This window comes from Chrysochloris asiatica, unplaced genomic scaffold (genome assembly GCF_000296735.1).
Source record: "Chrysochloris asiatica unplaced genomic scaffold, ChrAsi1.0 scaffold00079, whole genome shotgun sequence".
Classification (NCBI taxonomy): domain Eukaryota; kingdom Metazoa; phylum Chordata; class Mammalia; order Afrosoricida; family Chrysochloridae; genus Chrysochloris; species Chrysochloris asiatica.
The window spans coordinates 5,282,627-5,291,709 of NW_006408597.1; the positions used below are offsets into that span (position 1 = coordinate 5,282,627).

Below are 9,083 nucleotides of genomic sequence, written 5' to 3' on the forward strand. Positions count from 1 at the left end.
AACAACAACAACAACAACAACATACTCTAGCCAGTGAATAATTAATTCCCCCTTCCCTGCCACCCCTGGTAACCTTCACTGGTCTTGTTAAGTACCATCAAGTTGGTTCTGACTCACAGCGACCCTGTACAGGTTTCCAGGAAGCGGCTTTCTGCTCATAGACTGTTATGCTCATAGAAGGTTTATTATAGGATGAAAACATTTTCTTGGCTTCGTATAGTAGTGGTCTCATATAATTTCCATTCCTTTACAACTGACTAATTTCACTCAGCATAATGTCCTCCTGGTTTTTTCATGTTATATGGTGTTTTGCAAACTCATTGTTCTTCAGTATTGCATAATATTCCATTGTGCACATATGCCAAAGTTTGTTCAGCCATTCCTCTGCAGATAGGCATCTAAGCTGTCTTCATATTTTTGTTATTACAAATCATACTGCAATAGACATGGTTGTGCATGTATCTATTCATGTTATGGCCCCTATTTCTTGAGGATATATACTAAATAGAGAGATTGCTGGGTCATAAAGTATTTCTGTTTCCAACCTGCTGAGAAAGCACCATATACCATTTTCCACAGTGGTTGCACCATTTTCCAGTCCCACCAACGGTGTAAGAGGGTCCCATACTCTGCGCACCCTCTCTAACATTTGTTGTTTTCTGTTTTCTTTTTAAAAACTTTGCTATTAATGCTGAGGTAGGATGAGATCTCATATACTGTGTTTTGATTTGCATCACTCTAATGGTTATGGCATTGGACTACAAGGTCGGTTTGAACTACAAGGTCTGTGGTTCAAGCTCACTAATCACTCCTTGGAAACCCTACAGGGTCACAATGGGTTGGAACTGACTCAATAGCACTTAACAAAAACAACAACAACAATGGCTAATGATCTTGAATATTTCTTCATATGTTTCTTGGGCCTCTGAATGCCTTTTTTGGTGAAGTGTCTGTTTGTGTCCTCTGTCCACTTTGAAACTGGACCATTTGTGTTCTTGTTGAGGTGCTGAGGTGTTCTATGAAGTGTTGTCTGATATGTCACTGCTCGGAGTAGCTATTTTACATTCCTTCTCTAATGTCAGCCACTTTACTTTACTCTGTGAGGTGCTTCACTCACACTATGGGTTTGCAATGTTTTTGTCTGTGTTTCATTTCTCCTGGTTCTCCTGCAACCTTGTGACTGTGTGTGTGTGTGTTTATGGATATGGAAACCACAGAGGAAGGATGGCAACACCAGGAGCAGTTACTTCTGACCCTAAATGCAAAGACACAATCTCTTTCTTAGCTATTGCTGTGGTTCCCTTTGCTGTTGACATCAAGGATTCTGAAATATTTTTTGCGTCCCACCTGGATCAACTTGGGAGTACTGGTGTGGTGCTGTAGGATCAGCAAACCACAAAGTTGGCAGTTCAAACCCACTAGCTGCTCTTGGAAACTCTATACAGGGTCGCTATGATTCAGAATGGACTCCATGGCATGTAGCAACAGGATCACTTCGTGTGCACTCATCGGTCATTGCCTTCTGCCTCCTCACTTCCTCACCTTATAACCAGACAGCCTTGCTCTAGTAGAGAAGCTGTGTTTCCTCCTGCCAGGAGGATATGCCTCCCTTGAAACTCTCATCCTGATGCTGTTTTCATTTCTGTGGCTCACCACCAAACCCTGCAACCCAGCTCCATTCCCCTCTTCCTCAGCCTGCTAAGGAGAAACCAGGTTCTTCAAGGAGGATCGTCTGACTTCTCAGGGATCCAGGTCCTCCTCACATGAAGAAGGCCCCAGAGCATCTGCCATGCATTTTGAACCACATCTGCCACGACATCCCCCCTGAGAACTGTTTAACTCACCCCAATTGTGCTAGCAGGGAAGATACAACAGAAAGGCCCTGGTGTCTTCTGAAGCACTTGTCTCCCCCTCCCCAATTTCTCTGGACAAATTTGAGGGAGGCTGCTCCTTCAGTGTGTCCTCTTAGCACACGCCAACCATTTGTCTGTGGCGCTACCCCCCACATTTCCACATGCCCCCAACCATTGTCTTGTGAGCACTCATTGCCAGCATCATTAATACCCAGCCATTAGCTGCTCCCACTGTTTGGGGAGGGGGAACCACCATCCATTCTGTCCCTAAACACACCTGAGCCTCTGTGGTGAATTGGATGTGCCAGCTCAGCTGAACCCTAAGGCCTCAGCTTCCAGATCTTTCTTTAGCAGGAGTTTCTAAGTGGGAGAGGACAGCAGGAAGGTTTAATCCAAGAGGTTAATCTGCAGTGCCCAGGAGAAGTTCTGGCTGTCGTGAAGGGGGGAGGCTGACTCTCCCTTCTTCAGCAGTGCTGCAGGGTGACCCCGAGCTACTTGTGAGCTGGACTTAATGCAAAAACAGTCCTGCAGACCTGGCAGGGCCACGGGCAGCTGGGTCCACACCACTGGCTGTCCCTCACTCCATCCCCCACAACTGTGTCTCCTGTTCAGCTCATTGCTCATCCCAGCGCCTGCTGCTTTGGAAGGGGTATTCGGAGCAGAGCCAGCACTGACCCCCCCTACTGCCAGCTCAGCAGTGGACTGTTGGGGCCTCCTGTCCTCCTTTCCCCACTCAGCTGACTTCTCCCGCCTTTGTTTCTCTCCTGTCCCCTGATTATAGTGTCTTATTTCGTCTTTAGGACCATCTCCTTTCCGCTGTGCCCTTGTCTCTCAGTTTCCACTACAGGCAGCCTGGGAACATGCCCCTCTGGGATGCAGTACTTTTTGGATAGAATCTCCCCCAACCCGAACCACTATCTTTCCCCTCCTTGTGTGAGGGTGAATTCTTTATTCTCCCTCTCCTGTCTCCCACCACCATTGTACAGTTTCTCCAAATGAAATCACCATGTGTGTTTATGTGTACATACATGCAGATCTGGATAGCTGTTATGTCTATCTGAATACAAAGAAGAGTGCTTGGGGGAATTATGACTCTGAGAGAGGGTCTACATGGAAGCATTCAGTGTAACTCCTAAACTACAACTTTGGTGCACAGTCCCAGTGATGCCTAAAAGAGCATTGGATCAGAATTTTTGATACAGGTTCACATGCCAAAATCCTTCTTGAGTTTCTTTTTACCTTCTCTGTGTAATGGAATCTATGATAGATGATGTTTTCAAGGTACTTTTTTTGGTGGCCATGGGTGGGTGGTGGTTGTAGGCATCGATGTAGTCCTGGATCTGGATGAAAAAGCTGTGTAAATAAATTCAGTCCAATGCATCCATTCACACATCCGTCTATGGGATTAATAATCATGTATTGAATAATGTCTATATGCAGGGCCTGGGAAATACAGACATGAACAAGTCTCATTCCCTTTCCTTGAGGAGTTTATAGTCTTGGAAGGACAAACTGACATGTAAGCAAACAACTAGAGAAGGACACTGAGACTCTATACTAGGGGCGTTGTTTAGTTATCTGTTATTATTGTTGTTGTTAGGTGCTGTTGAGTTGGTTTTGACTCATAGCAACCCTATGTATGAGGAGCTCTGGTAGTGTAGTGGTTACAAATCGGGCTGCGAACCTCAGGGTCAGCAGTTCGAAACTACCAGCTGTTCCGTGGGAGAAAGATGAGGCTTTCTGCTCCCATAAAGATTTATAGCCTCGGAAATCCTGTACAGAGTTGCTATGAGTCAGAACGGACTCCACGGCACATTAACAACAACAACAACCCTATGTACAACAGAACGAAACACTACATTCTGAGAGTTGTTGTGTTTAAGTTATTATTGCAGCCACTGTGTCAGTCCAGCTAATAGGATGCCTTCCTCTGTTTTACTACCACTCTACTTTCCTAAGCACGATGTCCTTCCCCAGGGACTGGTCCCTCCTGATAACATGTTGGAAGTATGTGAGAAGAAGGATCACTATTCTTGTTTCTAAGGAACCTTCTAGCTGTACTTTTTCCAACATAGATTTGTTCATTCCTCTGGCACTCCATAGTCTATTTAATATTCTTCACCAACACCATAATTCAAAGACATCAATTCTGCAGTCTTCCTTATACATTGTTCGGCTTTCACATTCATATGAGGAGATGAAAATAGCATGTCTTAGATCGGGCACATCTTAGTCTTCAAAGTGACATATTTGCTATTTAACACTTTAAAGAGATGTTTTACAACAGATCTGTCCAATGTAATAGGCCGTTTTATTTGTGGATCTTAGTGAGATGAAATCTTTCATAACTTCAAATCTTTTCTCTGTTTATCATGATGTTACTTATTTGTCCAGTTGTGAGGATCTTTGTTTTCATTATGTTGAGGTGAAATCCAAACTGAAGGTTTGATCTTCATCAGTAAGTGCTTCAAGTCCTCTTCACTTTCAGCAAGCAAGGTAGGTCCCTTGCATATCACAGGTTGTTTAATGAGTCTTCCTCCAATCTTCATGCCACATTCTTCTGCATATAGTCTAGCTTTTAGGATTCTTTGTTCAGCATACAGTTTGAATAACTATGGTGACAGGACACAACCCTGATGCACACTTCTCCTGATTTTAAACCATTCAGTGTCCCTTTGTTTTGTTCGAATAACTGCCTCTTAGTCTATGTGTAGGTTCCACATGAGAATAAGTAGATGTTCTAGAATCTCAGTTTTTTGCTATATTAGCTATAATTTGCTGTGATCTACACAGATGAGTGTCTTTGCATAGTTAATAGAACACAGGTAAACATCTTTTTGGTATTCTCTGCTTTCAGTCAAGAACTATCTGATATCAGCAATGATATTCCTCATTCCACAGCCTCTTTCTGAATTTCTGGAAGTCTTCTTTATTTAGTATGGGTTAATATAGCCCTGTGTGGCACTGTGGGTTAGTGCGCCAGACTGCAAAGCCATTTGAACTGCAAGCTTGGCAGTTCAAGCTTACCGGCTGCTCCTTGGAAACCCTATACAGGGTCGCTATGGGTCGGAATTGACTCGATGGCACTTAACAACAACAGCAACAACAATATAGTGCTGGACTGCAAAGTTGGTTTGAACTGCAAGGTCAGAAGTTCAAGCTCACCAGCCACTCCTCAGAAACCTTATACAGGGTCACTGTGGGTTGGAACTGACTCAATGGCACTTAACAACGACAACATAAGAGAAATACCACAAATGGGTGGCTTCAACAAACAGCAATTTATTTTCTCATAATTTAGGAGGTTAGAAGTCTGAATTCCGGGAAGCCTTGTTCTCTGTTGTCTTTGGGGGATGGTTCTTATCTCTTGGCTTCTTGATGATCTTCATGTGGCGTGGTATGTCTCTTTCCCATCTCTGCTTCCTACCTTCTGTTTAATCTCTTTTATGTCTCAAAAGAGAGTGACTCAAGATACACTAATCCTGCTTCATCAACACAGAAAAGAGAACTCATCCCAAATGGAATTATAGCTACAGGCATAGAGGTTAGGATTTACAGCACATATTTTGGGGAATACATTTCAATCCATAACAGGTGTGGGAAGAAGTCAAAGGTCAAGGCTCAAGGGCACAGTTCATTTCCATACTTTAGGGATGGGTGCCATCAGTATCCCCTGGGAACTTGTTGGAAATGCAAATTCTTCGGCTCCATCCTAGACCTCTTGAGTCTGAGGCTAGGGACTAACAGTCTGTGTTTTGAAAAGTTCTCCAGGATATTCTGGGGCAGTTTACCCAATAATCAAGGTAAGTGTGGGTTTACCTGTTCTTACTCACTAATCTGTAATGAACAGTTTCATTATTTAAAGAAGCACTAGTAGGCCCATGCTTACTTGTTTACTGGGTATTCCATCCCTGTCAGAGATTGTAAATTTGAAAAAAAAAAAAAGGCTTTGATTGTGTAGTAAGGTGCTGTGGGTTTGGGAGAGGGACAGATGCCCGTACCTGGAAGCAAAATCTTTGATGTGGTGAAAACATGTGAAATTGTTCACTACAGATTAGTAACAAAGCACACATAAACCCATGCTTACCTTGTTTACTGGGCAGTCTGGCACTGGCTGATGCTAAAGCTTGAAAGGCACTGTGATGGGGAACCTGTGAAGGCTTCCCTGAGGAAGTGACTTCAAGTTCACTCTGGAAGAAGGTGAGGGAAGTTTCCAAGAGAGAGGGGCTTTTCAGGTGGAGGGAGTTGTAGGTACAAAGGCAGGGAAGTATGAAAGAAACAGCATGCTGTGTCAAGCAGTTGGTAATAGTTAGGTCTGACCATAGTAATGGATTCAGGTTGTGGAGGAAGAGTGGAAATGTGGCAGGGGCCACAGCTGGAAGCATCTTTGCTGAGCTGTGTAGGTTTTATCCTCTATATGAAATGGGGAACCGCAGTAACAACTGCTAGAAAGCAAGAACAAATAATTTGTAAAGAAATCTCCTTGGAGCATTATTAATTGGTAAATGGTACACATCTTGCAAATAGTACAGAAAAAACATGTTCTGTATAACATACTTGGAGCCACTAAGAGGGAGGTGTAGTTTTCATTTTTATTTTTTGAAATATATGTCTTTAAAATTTACCCAAACCTATTTCTCAGGTCGTTGGACTTGACGTTGGGCTGTCCTAGATCCCTGGAAGTCTCATCTGTTGTCTAAGGGTGGCATGACTGGCATATAGTGGGCTTCCAGTATCCATTGAAAGAAGAAAAGACCTGCACCTCATACCCCTTTGGAGGGCATGCATTCTGCAGAACTGAACTGAGGAGAACTGAGTTGATTAGGGTCATGTCTGCTGATTAAATAATCTGAAAATTAGTCAGATAATGTGCAAATTATCTAAAAGAAGCACATGATGTCATTGCCACACTGATGAAGAAAGATCTAACAGATATTAGTCTTCTGACATCTCTGTCCTCCAGCATACGGGCCAGGGGCAATTAATACAACTTTAAGAAACAGAGAAAAGTTACCTTTGAAACAAGCTTAAACATGTTGGATCACTCTGAAAGGTGCCTGAAAAGCCAGAAAGTCCACACAGCCACGGATTTATCTAAACTCTGTTATAGGGAGATCAAGGAAAATTTAGAAACAGAGCTCTAGCTGGAAAAATGATTTTTTCCACCCTTGCTTCCAGCAACAGGTATTCGTCTGTATGAATTCTTACTTAACTAAATCGTTTATAAACTACAAAGCAAAGAAGGACTCGAGGGATTGCTCTGGCTCTTGGAGGTATAAACCAAAATAAAAATAAAAACATCTCACTAAGACAACAGTTGAGTCCGACTTATAGTGACCCCATGTGTGTCAGGATAGAACTGCACTCTATTAAGTTTTCAGTGGCTGAGCCTGGAAGTAGATTCAGTTCCAAGGCTCCTCTGGGTGAACTTGAACTTCTAACCTTTTGGTTAGCAGCTGGGCAGGTTAACTGTTTCACTAGGATACTTGGGAGGCCATGCTCATCCTTGTCCTGGTAACTAAAAAAAATGACTATGGAATTGGCTAGCCAGCATATGCATCTGCCACCCTGCCATTTCTTTCCTAGCTGTGTAAATGTGAGCTATTTACACTGGGCTATTTACACTTCGCTGTTTCTTAGTTGCCTCATCTATAAAGAGTAGGCAATAACCACACTGACACCCCGGTGTTGTCGTGAGTCTTAAATGAGATGATGTGGCTAAAACGTTTGGCACCACACTTGTACATCTGGAGCACTAATATCCTGTTTCTGTCCCATTTAGATCAACAGAGCATTTCTATGACCACAGATGGCTCATCAGAGTCAGGGGCTCATCTGAGGCTGTGGTTTAGATTTTTTCTATTACTGTGAATAAAGCGGACTGCTGGTGGGGGTCTCACTGGCATCAGCTGTAACCACCTGAGTCTAACCTGACCCTGGCACATCCTTTGCCAAATCTTAGCCTTGGAGCACTGGCCCTCCCTCGTATACAGGAAATCGTTGAGTATTTGTTGAGTGGTTACCGTATGTGTGCCCAGTTGTGAGGCCAAATGGGGGGGCCTCCAAAAAGGCATGATTTGTGTCCTCAGCTCTAGGAGTACTTTTGGTTTAATTGGGGGAGATCAGCTGGACTCATGAAACCCAGTTGGAGGAAACTGCAAAGTAGAATCTAGCTAAGTGTTGTGGTTCAGATTCATAGGGTTTCTGAGGAGCAGCTGGTAGGTTTGAACTGCCGACCTTGTGGTTCACAGTCCAGGTGCTGATCGTCAGTCCAGCACCTTTATTTACCATTCCATTGCTGTTGCATCATTATCCACATGCCTTTTGGCTTTCTGTGAGCCTCTTTTATGTCTCTTACATTTTTTGCCTAAATACCTAGAATGTTCAGGTTGGAACAGTTCTATGTACAGCAACAATACTACTACTTGCTAATATCCCATGATTGTGTCAGACACTGTGCTAAGCATGCTGTATCTGTCTCATTCATACCTTCAACCAGGATCAGGTAGGTGTTGGATCCCCCAGGGGACACCAAGGTACACCGAGGCCAGGTGATGTGATGTGCCACAGACACACAAAGTGAATGTGAATTCAGGAGGCATGAGGCACTTCTTGGAAAAGCTCTTATTATTTTTTGGCCTTATCAGGAGCTAAGAAAGGACAGAACAGTTACCAGGTGAGTCCTTTGCACACGTCGCCTCATGTAATGTTCACAAGCCTGTGAGGCATATGCTACAATCTTTGTTTTACAGGCAAGGAAATGGAGGTTCAGAAAGGTTGAGTAACTTGCCCCAAATCACACAGTAAGAAAGATGTGAAACTAGAATTTGAGGGAAGGTGTTTGAGTTGGACATTGGAACTCCCCAAGTAACGAACCCAGTTTCAAGCTGGTAGCTTTGTCAGGATTCTCCTGATGCCTCTAACTTTTCAAATTTATCCCCACTTGTCAAATGCATTATATGGTACAGTAGCTTTTAGAATTAATGACTATTAGTAGAGACCTTTAGTCTTAAAAACCAGCAACCCTGGTGATGCTGTGGGTTAGGTATTGAGCTGCTAACTGCAAACTCGGCTGTTGAAACTCACCAGCTACTCCAGGGGAGAAAGGTGAGGCAGTATGCTCCCATAAAGAGTTACCACCTGGGAAACTCACCAGCTACTCCATGGAGAAAGGTGAGGCAGTCTGCTCCTGTAGAGTTACTGTCTGGGAAACTCACCAGCTACTTCATG

The 9,083-nt window shown here is 43.5% G+C and overlaps 1 protein-coding gene across 1 annotated transcript in view; it reads left to right on the plus strand.

Moving 5' to 3' along the window:
- DPF3 (D4, zinc and double PHD fingers, family 3) overlaps positions 1-9,083 on the plus strand; it is a 458,124-nt gene that overhangs the window by 346,203 nt on the left and 102,838 nt on the right. The window lies entirely within an intron of this gene.